This window comes from Symsagittifera roscoffensis, chromosome 1, assembly GCF_963678635.1.
Source record: "Symsagittifera roscoffensis chromosome 1, txSymRosc1.1, whole genome shotgun sequence".
NCBI classification, from domain to species: Eukaryota; Metazoa; Xenacoelomorpha; order Acoela; family Convolutidae; genus Symsagittifera; species Symsagittifera roscoffensis.
This window is the reverse complement of record NC_087062.1, coordinates 19,655,626-19,669,656: the sequence shown is the minus strand read 5'-3', so window position 1 is coordinate 19,669,656 and position 14,031 is coordinate 19,655,626.

The window sequence follows — 14,031 nt, the reverse complement described above, 5'->3', positions numbered from 1 at the left end:
TTGGGACAGTGGTCTTGGGACAGTAGTCTTGGGACACTAGCCTTGGGACAGTGGTCTTGGGACACTAGCCTTGGGACACTAGCCTTGGGACAGTAGTCTTGGGACACTAGCCTTGGGACACTAGCCTTGGGACGGTAGTCTTGGGACACTAGCCTTGGGGCAGTAGTCTTGGGACACTAGCCTTGGGACAGTAGTCTTGGGACACTAGCCTTGGGACACTAGCCTTGGGACAGTAGTCTTGGGACACTAGCCTTGGGACAGTAGTCTTGGGACACTAGCCTTGGGACACTAGCCTTGGGACAGTGGTCTTGGGACACTAGCCTTGGGACACTAGCCTTGGGACACTACTCTCAGGTCAGGGGTCATGGGACACTGACGGAGTACTGGGACATTACCGAACAGTCTTGGGACAGTAAAAGGAAGCCTGGGACGGTACGAAGAAGAGTAGGGACGGTAACTGGAAGTCTTAGGACAGTATAAAAATTGAAGTAAAATTACAACAAGCTGTTTTAAGACAGAATTAAGACAGAACAAGACTAATTGGAACCCGGTACAGTTGGGACCACGAATAAAGAAAATTACTCGAAAATTTTAGAGAACTGGAACAAGGTTTTTATCACGTTGTATATTTTCTTTAAGAATTTGTTTCCACAAAAATTTTTATTCTTAGAATAGAATTGTGTATAAAATAATATTGTAAATAAGAGCAATTGTAAATAGAAATAATGAGACGGAGTAGGGTACCGGTGCTTGAAAAAAGGTCAAGTGGATCAAACACGAAATATAACTCGTCGCTGCGTGGAACGACATCAAGGGGCCCAGGCAAAACAAAAAATAACTTTTCAGTTAGCATGGTCAGCACGAGAAGTGGCACCGAGAGCAAGACGCGAGAAGATGCGAGGGAAAAACAGGTGGAGCCCACAATCGAAATCGACCTAGAGACACCAGACCAGAGCGTAGATGAAGTGGAGAAAAAGACAACGGAATCCACACCGATGCCCCATATGGAAGATCAAAATCCAAAAACCGTGGAGTTTTCGCCGATAGACGCGTTGGAAGACACAACAGGCAATACCCGAGAAACGGTGAAAGATGACTCTCAAGTAAAGAAGACATCTTTTACAGAAAAGTTGGCGATGATGGTCGGAATGAAATCGAAAGACAACACGGCCGAGGAATCACAGACTGGAAGAGCACGAACATTTGGGACAGTGAGCACGAAGGCGACAGAAGCCGACCCAAAGGAAGAACAAGCCAGAAAGGAAGCGACAGCTGGAAACAAGACAACGGCTGATCATGAAACAGCTACCCTTGAGCTTGGAGACCTGATGACAAAACTAAATCAGATCGACAAGAGACTGAAGTACAGTGAGGAAGATAGAGACTTAATAAGGAAAGAGTTGAAATACAACAAACACGAGTATCTGGATAGTTATTTTAACCTGGCTAAGGCGACAGACGAGAGACTCCAGCAGATGTCGGACAAGGTAGATGCCACCAATGAAGAACGAGATAAGAACATCAAAAAAGATATGCAACAGTTGAAAAACCGATATGATGATGTCAACAGCCAATTAGGTAGCCTGGAAAAGAGAATGGACATAATGAACAGGAATCAGGCCGAAAGTTCGTGTGCAATACAGGCGAAGTTGGATGCAATCTTGAGAAATTCTACCTCACAAGAAAGACCGGCAGCGGATCGCACGCAAGGCACCAGAGTTGACTTTGTGGAACCACAAAGGGGCAAACGGCAATCGACACCGTTGCCCTTAACCCGGGACACGGTGAGCATAGCACCAACAGCTGCTAAAACAATCATGAAGAATGGAACGTCAAGTACAACGACTGGCCCGGGGGACTCAACAGCTAACAGCAACGCAGGTCCGGATGCTATGACATGGGCAAGCACTTGGGAGATGATGAACAGGACTCTAGAGGCCTTCGCCACGAGGAACACTGACTCGAGCGATAGGAGGGACGGAAAATCAAGAAAAACTTTCAAGAAGCCAAAGGAATTCAAAGACGACTCCGATGGATGCATCGACACGTGGGTGGAAGTGATGAGATTACACCTAGAGCAAGATAACTTAAATGATGAAAGACAAGCATGCACGGCCATACTCAGCAACTTAGAAGGCACGGCATTAAAATGCGTGGTCGCAAAGAAGGAAGAAGAACGCGACACCGCGGTCAAGATCTTCGAGATATTACTGAATCGATTCGGGTCAGGCATGAAGGGTCACCAAGCGATGATGCGATTTGAAAAGAGAAGGCAGAGGGACGACGAGTCAATAGATCGGTTCCTAGATGATCTCGAGAGCTTGAGAAGAAGGAGTGACCCAGAGGAGTCGACAAACAGAAGAAACTTCAGCATTGCCTCGAAGTTCATTGATGGGGTAAAAAGTGATGACTTAAGGACAATGTTAGCTACATACTACACATTGTCGAAAGACAGCGCACCAACCCCAGAAGAAATGAGACAGAAATCAAGGGAACACATGCTGATGAAGCCCAAGAAATACTCATATTCGGAAAACAGGAACACACAGGGGGGAAGCCAACCCCAGAGGTCATCATGGTACAAACCTAGAGATGATATGGACAAGCGCAGATCATGCGCGAACCTCGGGTCAGCGGACCACCACGTGGCTGACTGCACAACATACAAACAAGGCATGAAGAGCCTAGGATACGCACCGGATGAGGAGGACATGAGCCAGATGGAGGAACACGAGTACTATAATGACTTAATCATCAAGATAGGCGCTAGATGCTTCTTCTGTAACCAGGAGGGGCACTTCAGAATGGATTGTCCCTTGTTCTGGGAAGCGGTCAAGGACCAGAGTCACCCCAAACATAAGTTGGCATTAGCGGCGGTGCAGAATCAGCGGAACAGGCAAAACGAGTTTGAATCGAGGAACTTAGGAACACCAAGCACGGAATTGCCAACGAAGACAGTGAAAGCTGTAACACATGTTAATGGTGCGATAGAATCCGCGGCAGGGAATTCTCTAGAGATAAATTACGAGAAAGCGGCGACGGAAGCAATTGCCAAAGTGAAACAGGATCTGGCTGCGAAAGAAATAGAGCAACGACTAAAGCTGGAGATCGAATTTTAACGAAGCATTAACCGGATCGAACCCAACACCAGAGGCTGTACCAGGCTCAACAAAGACCGGGAATTGTAACACTGTAAAAATGGTGACAGGTAGGCCTTTTGGCATATCGAAAATCGGGGCAAGAATAATGTCGATAATCACAGTGGGCGGCCACGAGGTAACCAGAAACTTGAGCGAGCCGAGCGACCAGATAATAATGCACATTGACGTGTATGCAGACTATTTGAGTGGTATAAGCCCACAAACGACTTCTAGAGCACTGAGAGCACTACTCATGAGAGGGGGCAGCAAGTCGGTACGTGTTGATAGCAGATATACTGAAGCTTATGGTCCACACGAGGTGATGCTAAATATAGATGGGATTAACATCTATACCAAGACGATGATAACATGTGACGAAGACCTAATTGGACAAATCTACGTAGGGAAAGAAGAATTGAAAGTGAGATCGATTGGACACTGCGCCATGCTTGAAGAAGATGCAATGCACATCGGGACGGAGGCAGATGTGACAGGGCACGTGCTGGATATAAGTGGCAAAAAGACTCAGTTGCGTGGGTTGCTTGACACGGGAGCAGTCTTGAGCGTCATACCAATCGAAACCTGGGAGAGGATGGGCTTTGACAAAGGTGACTTGATAGACTCGAGAATACGGCTGTCAGCTGCAAACAAAGGGGCCCTTCGGGTGCTGGGCAGGACGCCGATAATAGCCCTCAATTTGGGGGAACGTAACCTGTTGATGAGCTTTATCGTGGTAGAAAACCTAGATGAATCTGACCAATTCATTTTGGGCAGAGACTTCATCAGGAATTTCGACGTAACGATTGATCTAAATAACGCAATGTTCAGGATACGGAACCCGGATAGGAGGTACGCAATCAAACCGGTAAATTTAATAATGGCAAATGAAAACAAAGCACCGGTATTCTTGAGTAGGAGGGTGAGGCTAAAAGCTAATGAAGCGGCAATCGTAAGCTTGAGGATGAAAAATTACAATGAACTAAGTGACAACAAGCAAGTGTGTATAGTTCCAAATCCTAATAGTCAAAGTGCTGCTGTTTTAGGAAGATCATTCTCGATAACGAAGAGCGGCCTCTGCGTCAGTGTCTTGTTGAATACCCTTGATATACCGATCACGATACAGAGAGGGAGGAAACTGGGATATGCTTTACCGGTTAAAACTCGATATGAAACAATTGAGAACTCAAAACAAAATGAAGTTGTTGATTGTCCCAATCACAGGGACAAAATTTGTATCTTGAGACGATTGCAGGAAATAAAAGATTCTTCAGGTCTTATTAAATCACTTAAGTCAGAAACGGATGATGGGCTGTCGAGCTGTTCGAACTTTCCAGAGCGACCCACACTAGATGAAATGCAAAATGAAAAACCGGTCCTGCCGGAGATTGAACATTTGAGGGGCAAACTGAAAGATGAACAGCTCGAAGCCATCAAGGACGTACTAGAGCGGAACGAGGAAGTTTTTTCGAGGCATAAGGCGGATATCGGGTGTTGTAATTTCGTTGAGCATGAAATAGAACTTGAGGAAAACGCGGTACCACACAGGGAGGGGGCGAGGCGCATGACCCCACACAAATCGGACGCGTGTAGAAAAGAGATCGAGACGTTACTAGAGTATGACATGATAGAACCATCCAAGTCACCGTGGGCGTGTGGAGTAGTGATGGCCAAAAAGAAAGGCGACCAGTTGAGGTTTTGTTGTGACTTTCGATACCTGAACTCCGTCACGGTGAAGGATGCCTATCCAATACCTAGGATTGATCAGAGCCTCTCGAAGTTAGGTGATGCAAAATTTTTTACGACTCTTGATTTAGGCTCGGCCTTTTGGCAAGTACCACTAAGGAAGCAGGACAGGGACAAGACAGGGTTTGCCTGCGAGCTGGGTCTGTTTCAATGGAAACGGATGCCGTTTGGACTTTGCAATGCCACAGCCACGTTTCAGCGGTTGATGGCACACGCGCTGATAGGCGTAACGAAGAAGTATGGCAACCTGGTAATGTGCTACGTGGATGACGTGGTAATAGCGACGCCAACACTGGAAGACCACATTGAGAGACTAGACGAAGTGTTTGCATGCATGAAGAGGTCGGGGCTAAAGTGTAAACCATCAAAGTGCGAGATACTCAAGGACTCAATAAAATACTTGGGCAGGATGGTAGACAAGCACGGCATCAGACCTGATACGGACGCCGTGGAAGCAGTCCTGACCTGGAAATCACCGAAGACAGAGCACCAGTTGATGAGCTTCCTGGGTTTCGCTAATTATTATAGAGAGTTCATCAAAGGCTATGCAGACAAGGTATACCCGATGCAACAATTAATGAGACACAAGGGCAAGAAGTTCACGTGGAACAACGCAGCAGAAGAGTCATTCCAGAGAATAAAGAAAGAGCTATGTGAGGCACCAGTACTGGGTATGCCGACTGAGAAAGGGAAGTACGTGCTGGACACGGATGCGTCGGTAGTCGCGATTTCTGGGATTCTCCACCAAGAACAAGAATGGAATGGGAAGACAGTCTTGAGACCAATAGCGTACGGGAGCAAAGTCCTGAGTGACACGGAAATGAAGTACGGAGCACCGAAAGCGGAGATGTTCGCGGTGGTTACCTTTGTCGAGAAATACAGGGCATACCTGGGCAGTGAGCCATTCAAGTTGCGAGTCGACAACAGAGCACTGAGCTGGCTGAAAACGTACTCAATGGACCAAAGTTACATTGGGAGGTGGATAGTTCGTCTAGACGGATACAACATGATAATTGAGCACAGAGCGCGAGATAAACATCAGAATGCCGACAGCTTGAGTAAGAAGACGGAGTTCTATGAGAGACAAGAGCAAAGAGAAGCAGACAGACCTGAAATCAAAGATGGCTTCTCATTTATGGACAAGGAAACGTACGACAGTCTTCCACTCACGAGATGGCTGGACAAGTCAGGCAAACCGATAGAAGATCATCCTGAATTGCCTAAAGAGCCTCCAGAGAAGACCATCTTGAAGAAGAGCAAGGGGATTCCGATTGAGATTATACTCAAGTCGAAGATCGTGAGGGAGACGCTCAAGGCAAAAGGCTATGATCTTAACCAGGTGGAAGCAGGAACTGCACAGATAGATGATGACTTAATGAGGTTGCTCGAGAAACTATCAGATGATAAGCCCGTGATCCAAGAGAAGGGTCAAGAGAAACCGGAATTCGCTATACTTAGGAGAAAAGAGACAGTGAACGATACTGGCTCACCAAGAGGAAGCGTCACTGACAGCAAAGACGTCGTGCGGTCACTAGTTGACAAAATCCCCGAAGACATTCTGGAGCAGACCAAGGTTAGGAAAAAGAAAGTGACGTTCAAAGAAGATACTGAACACCTGGGACTAGGTCAAGAGTCCGGGGAGTGTTCCAGGTTCACGGAAGAAGGAACCGGAGAAGGAAAATTGTCCGGGGAGCGTGAAGGATGGGATGAAGACTCGGATGGGAGCAGCGAAAACCAAGACAGTCTGTGCATGATATTGGCGGAAGAGAAGACAAGGCACCACGACAGGGAGTTACAGACGGATCCATCTTCAGGAACATACAACATGGACATACAGGAGATGCGAGGTGGTGAGGAACTTGAGAAAATTGCGGTTGCAAGGAAACCATTCAGGGAACTATCATGCAACTCAAATATCAGAACGAATCTGGTGCCAGAAGATGATATGAAAATCGTGAAAAGGATGATATGCGTGAAACTGAGTGATGACATCCACAACCCTGGTGAGATGAATGGACAAATCATGGCGCTAAAGGAGCATGTCAAGGCGAGATATAGGCTGTCAGACCTAATAAGAGCCCAGAAGAATGACAAAATGACAAGTAACCTCTCCAAATGGATCCAGTCGGGGGTCAAGGAGAAGGGGGAACTTGAGGAAGACAGCTACAAGATCTTGAGCCAGTTCTACAAAGAAAAGAAAGACTTACTTTATCACACAGCTGATGGGGTGGTATCGTGCAAGAGGAGAGATGAGGAAAAGATATTACACAAACACAACCTCATCATACTACCACAATTGTACCAGACGGAGGTGCTTTTCAGATCACACGACCAGATGGGCCACCAGGGGATAGACAAAGTACAACAAAGGATACTTCACAGGTTTGATTGGCCAGGAATGAGAAAAGCTTGCGAGAGATGGGTGAATGCCTGCCTGGCATGTCTCCAGGTAAAAGACCCAAGGAAGATGAAGTTTCCACTCAAGTCCGTTGAGAGCTCGGAGTTCAATGAAGTGGTGCAGATAGACCATCAAAAAATCTGCATGGCAGAGTCAGGATATAACCAGATACTGGTTATAATAGATCACTTCACAAAGTTGGCGGAAGCGGTTCCGTGCCAGACAGCCTCGGCCGAAGAGACATGTGATCATCTGATAACGCATTGGATATCGCGGTATGGTTGTCCAATGACTTTCCAGTCGGACAACGGCAAAGCTTTCGTGGGGGACTTGACAAAAGAATTGATGAAGAGATCGCACATTGCTCAAGCACACTCGACGACCTATCATCCACACACCAATGGGTTGGTAGAGAGACAGAACAGGACACTGGTCAACATGTTAAGGGTGTACTGCTCAAGATACATGACGGACTGGGACAAATATCTGCCACAGGTAGTAGGAGCCTACAACAGTACACAGCACTCAACGACGGGCATCAGTCCTTTCATGATGTTGACGGGCAGGGAGAGAGCAATGCCTCTGACATTCTTTTACCCGGAATACGAGGGGAAAAGGACGTCGCCTCAGGCATACGTGAAAGAAGCGATCAAAAGACAACAGGAGTTGAACGAGCTATGCAGGAGGAACACGGCGCCAGCGCAAATGAGGCAACGCAGGAAATACGACGAAAAAATATTAAGAGCAAAGCCATATGAAGTGGGCCAATACGTGTGGGTCTTCCAAAATGTAATACCGCCCAAGGGAACAAAGAAACTACTCAAGAAGTGGAGGGGACCATTCATGATAACGGAGGTTCATCAACAAGGACGGTTCAATCGCTTGAGTACTGGGCGAGCGGCACATTATGAAAATCTGAAGCCTCACGTCCCGTCCCCAGAGGATTGGTGCATACCGAAGGACATGGAGGGTCTTGAGAGAGAAAAATGATGGTAATGAGAACTTGAGTTTGGACGACAATGAAAAGATAGGAGTGGAGTCTGATGCAGGATCATTTGTAGAAGAAGACTGGAACGACCCGGAGCAAGACGAGGTGCCGAAGTGGATGGAGCCGGATCGACCAACACCACCGGAAACCAGGACTGGCAATCGTAAACGCACCGGCATGAGGTACAACAGGTACGGGGATGACTTCTTGATCGATAAGATACAGCCAGACAAATTGGGCGAGGAATTACTGAAGGCAGGCGAACTGGAAGCAGGAGAGGAATGGCAGGTCATTGACGATGGTGGTCATTATCCGCAGGATGACTACTCGACGCCAGAATTAGAAACGGATCTCGAACAGAGTGAGATAGAGAGGAGGGAGAACACGAACTTGAGGATTCTAGAGTGGATGCGTGATGTCAAAGACGAGAGCCGCGAAGGACAAAGCATTCAGCAAGTCGATGTATCAGCAGCAAATTACATGAAGACAGAAGACCCTCTTTTCGGATGGACGGCAACGGACAGGCCACTGCACGTTCCTCAGGACAATTCAAACCCGACAACATCGACGGGGACGTCGATAAATATTTTTGTCCGGGGAGTGGGGGTAGGACTTACCCACACCGAAAATTTGATGATAAAGAAGCTCAAGGAAGTGAGAGAAACGAGTGAATTGGAACTGGAGGAAGAAGAGCCAGAGCCTACTATAGGTCGGAATTTCAAAACGAAATTCGAAATACCCAATGAATACTCGGAGAACATCATGATAACGGATAGCGACTTCATCCTGTCAAACAGGACCAGCGCGATCTGCATCACGGCGGACATGAGTTTCAAATCAAGATTGGAAGCTGACTTCAAAAGAGAGTACCAGAATGTAGAGTTTCTGTTCAGACAGAGACCAGGACTGGGAGGGATGGCAGCGCTTCCACCGTCAGTGGCACAAGTCCCGGGCAAATATCTGTGCTTCCTAGTAACGAGGGTCAATGACAGGAACACAATTGATCCCGAACACGTGATATTGGCACTAACAAGATTACGAGACTTCATGATTGAAAGAGGGATAACAGAGGTCTCAATGCCGGTGTATGACCCAAACAGGGGCAAACTGAGCCCAAGGGAATTGTACGCTATCCTACATGTGGTCTTTGCAGAAACTGAGATAATGGTGTATCTTCATAAGAAGTACTACTTGAGTATCGCCTGAGTCGGGTACACGGGGGTATCGAGTCGGGTGTGAGGGAGGAGTCTTGAGTTAGGTACTGGGGTGCGGCACAGGTAAAGGGATCTTAAGACATGATTGGCATGACAATTAAATTTTAAAAAGAATTAACGGTGCTAAAACATAAAATGAATCTGCATGCTTTTAAGGAAATTCCAATTGAATTGTTTTAAGTGAAATGAGAATGATAAGGTTTTAACCATACTGGTAGAAGGGGGGTCTCTAGGTTAGGAACGTGACATGTTAAGTTTTAATATGCTTTCTGTTTTCAGATCAAGTTTGAAAAACAAAGTTGAAAATCCAAGTATACTCAAGCGAGAAACAGAAAGAGAAATCTTGATTGAACTCGCGATAATCCGCACCTACAGCAAGTATTTGCAAGGGAACATTTCTAGAGAATTCTGGAGTTGGGTAATACTTAAGTCGGTTAGGTAATTCTTGAGCTGGTTAACACATACCTATATACATCCCGAAGTCACGAAGAATGGCAGACCGATTCTGGAATTACATGCCCGCGGCCCTGAAGAAGCCCACTCTTGATGAGCTGTACAGACGCCTGAGGGACCTGGACTATACCCAGATAGACGAGAGAATGGCAGTAATGCTGAATGCCATCCTCCAGTTGGAAGACCAGGTTGAGTGCAGGGAGTCTGCAACGGAGGCTGTCTTGATGATCGGGTACACCACCGAGGGTATATCAAACCAAGAACAGACCAGATGGTTGTCTTGGAACGTGGATGGAGGAGTAAGGGGCTTTGACTTGGCAAGGAATCCCGGCCTGAGTAACAACACTGAATATGGCGCAGGGGAGTTCCCACTACCGGCTAGGCCAACAGCAAGATCTACAAGCCAGGGCTCGAGTAGGGTGTCGTCGATGACGCGAGCGCAACAGACGACCGAAGCATATCCGGATCTGGGTGTTCTGAAGAAAGAGCTCGAGAAGGCGCAGAAGGAAAGGAACAAGGCGAACCTCGATCGGGATCAGGCGAAGCTGGATCGGGAGAAGATTCAGCTGGAGAGAGACCAGGCAGTCAACGAGCGAGATCAGACTCTGAGGTTACTTGAGATGCTAAAAGTTGAACATCAGCAGGAACTAAGGGTGCGGGAGAACGCCGCGAATCGTGATCAACTGAAGTCGGAGTTGGAGAGAATAGAACAGCGACAACGTGAGCTTGACGCACAGAAGGGAGCCAGGCCAAAGGAGCGAGTGGTGACCAGCTCGAGGCCAGAGTCGCGCATGGAGGTGGATGAAGCTCCCAGGGCAAGAGGACGGTTCAACCTTGACCGCGAGGCCAGAGAACACATGAGTGAAGGGTTGGAAGTCTGGATACCGAATGACGCAACGCCTTCCTTGCGTAGCCTAGAGACACAACCTGTATGTCCACTAATGGATGTGGTGCTGGCGGGATATACCCCAACCTCGACCTCGAGCGACAGTCAGGTGAGTGGCGGCTCATCGCGCCTGAAAGAGCTAGGCGAGAAATTACAGCAGAAAAACCGTGAAAGATCGGCAAGACCGGAGCTTCCCCCAACTTGGAGGGAACAGCCGGTCAGGAGCGTCGTGATTTCGAGTTATAAGAAAAATACAGAGGGGAGGTACCACAGGCACAATCGACTGGATTGGAGTGCGGAACAGGGAGCCAGGAGGGACTGCTTCCATGATGCAGCCTGGGTGGAGTACCTCGCGCCACCTCGTGTGCCAGAGGGTGCAGTTCACCTAATCATAGGGGACAGCCTGGTGCGGGTGTTGACCCGGATCCAGTCGCATTGGCAGACAGGAATCTTGAGTTTCGCTGGAGCTGCCACGCCACAGATGTTGGCAACCCTGGACATGCTAGGGATGACTAAAGTATACACGGTGACCCTGATGATCGGGACTAACGATGTGTCAAGGGGAGAAGCGAGGAAAATAACGAGGCTGTACGACAAGATGAGCTGCCTTCTTGAGGAGCTGAGGATCCAGATGGACCCCATCCTGCTGACGGTATGTACGGTCCCCTACAACATGATGTTTGATCAGCACGACTTGGGGATGAACGAGAAGGTGCGGAACCTAAACAAGGTGATCCGAGACATACACCGGAAGAGTGTGCTTCCTGTCAGACTGTTGGACGTAGCGGAGCGCATGGAGAAAAAGGGATTCCCTGAAGACACCTCCAATGATGGAATCCATTTCGATGGGCCAAGGGGAGCGGAGTGGCTGAACGACGTCTTTCAGGAACACATAAAAACGCTAGAGTCGGATCTGCTAGAGACAGCCCAATTCACATTAGGACCACCTCCGAACCCATCATTCCTTGCCTCAAGGGCCTTGTCTGGTCGCTTGGGAACGAGAGTTGACACTAGAGACGGTTCGAGGAGCCACCAGACCCGATTGCAGAGTGCCACGCCAATGGAGTCTGAGGAGGTGACGTCATCAACACCTCCAGGCTCGGCGATATCCTCAGTGGTAGTGGCAGAGAACAAGCGGGAAAAGAGGTCTATAGAGACCGCTCGCTTGAGGTATCCTGAGAAGGTGAAAGAACTGGACCTAGAGAGTTTGGAATGCAGGCGAGAATTGGCGGAAACCCTGGGGATTGAACGAGTGTCGCACGAGGATTTGAATAGACATCATTGCGTGGACTGGTTGAAAGCTCATGAGGCGCACTTCTCGAGAACGAAACTGAGGGAGACCGCAGACCTGACTGGAATTCCCACAAAAGCGATCATGGGACCCATTAACTACCGACCTCTCAAGCTGCTGGGGAGTCCTGGACTTATAGCAGAACCTCCCAAGCACCGAACGAACATTGCCAGGATCAGGTTGGCGACCCCGGCACAGTTGAAAGTGGTAGACAAACTACTCAATCCAGGGTCGATGGAATTGCCGGATGCCGCTTACGAAGGCTCGAAATTGGCGGAAGATCCCAGGTACGGGAAGCCCTGTGGCAGCACCCAGCTGGCCAAAACCCTGGCAGTTTATGATAGAGCAGATCCAGCTGCTGCGAGAGTAGTCATTGTGGCGGGGTCGGACTTCGAAGGAACGTCTCCCAAGTTGTTCTGGCCGGAGACTCTGATATACTCTTTGCCAGGAGCTGAATTAAATCAGATGTTAACTCTGGTGGTGGCAATAAAGTCGGAGATGCCCTGTGAACCTGAGCTGCTATTGTTTGCAGGAATGAATGATCACCTGCACGCGGTGGGACTTCTTGAGCAACTGAAGGGCGATGAAAATCCGCCATCGAGGAAGATATGGGAAGCCATTCAGGCGTTGTTTGCGGCGATGAATGAAGTGCAAGAGAATGTTGTCTCGAGAATTGGGTCCAAGACGAAGGTGGTGTTTACCACATCCCCTGGATACGCGAATATGCCACCCGCCCTACAATTCGTGTACGCGGTCTTGATCCTGATAGCAGAAGGGAATGAATGGCGGATTCTAATGGCAGCCCCCAATCGGGAGTTGGAGCCATCGAACCTGAGGCTTCGCAAGTCAGAATTGGCGGCGGCATGGGCGGACATATCTCATGCACTGAGGGGCTTTTATGGACTAGCCGACATCCTGATCGTATTAGATGAGGTGCTCTTGCTAGAGATATCGAACTTTGCCAGGCAACTCAAGTTCAGCCCAGTCATCAGAGACGATCACCCGGCGATAAGCCAATTGACGGCCAGTTTGTGGTTTCGGAGTATGGACGTGAAGATCACAAACTCCACCAGCAGGTCTAGAGGTCCCAGTAACGAGAGAAGAAATGTGGCCGAGACGGAGAAGCAATTAGAATCGATGAAATATCGATTGACTCAAGAGAATGGCTGGTGGCCATTTTTGACACCAAGGCTGGAGAACGCCACGAACAAGACGAGGGAGGAAGCACCACCCCTCGTGAAACAAGTCTGGAGTTTTCTGGAGAAACAACTGGAGCTGGCCGAAACAAAAGACATGACGGTGGCTAGATTTGTCTCGGCCGCCAATGAAGTGACGATTGGAGGGTTCTGGAGAGAGCACGCCAAGGGTGAATTGAGGACTAGGAGGGATTATGAGGTTCTCAAGTTCTTGAGTCCTTGCTGGGAGAAGGAATTCATGGCAGGAATGTTCGGCACCACGGCGACTATCTTTGGAGCCTTCGTGCAGGAGATACTGGGCATGCCCATCAGTCTGCTCTTGGCTTTGTATTTGGTTTACCCCAGATACTTGTTCAACATGGGCCCAGCATACATGTTTAGTCGAGGAGTGGAGACACTTCGAGTCGATGGGTACCTGGCACTATTACTCTTAACCCATGGGGAATTGGTGTCGTTTCATCGATTAATGGAATATGGAGAGCCTCTGTCTATGGGGAGAGTCCACTCGAGCATTGAAACCAGCTCCTACAAGTGTGCCGCAGGGTTGAAGACGTTGTTAGTGCAATACCTCATGATGCAGAATCGGCACATGACGGGTGAAGATGAGAATCCAACCTCGAGAGAAGAATGGAAGAAGACGAATAGAGGGATGCCTCTGCTGACGGACCTTTGCCTGGCAATGAGGTCGGACCCAATGGGGATAATCCGGGGCCTAGAGGAGG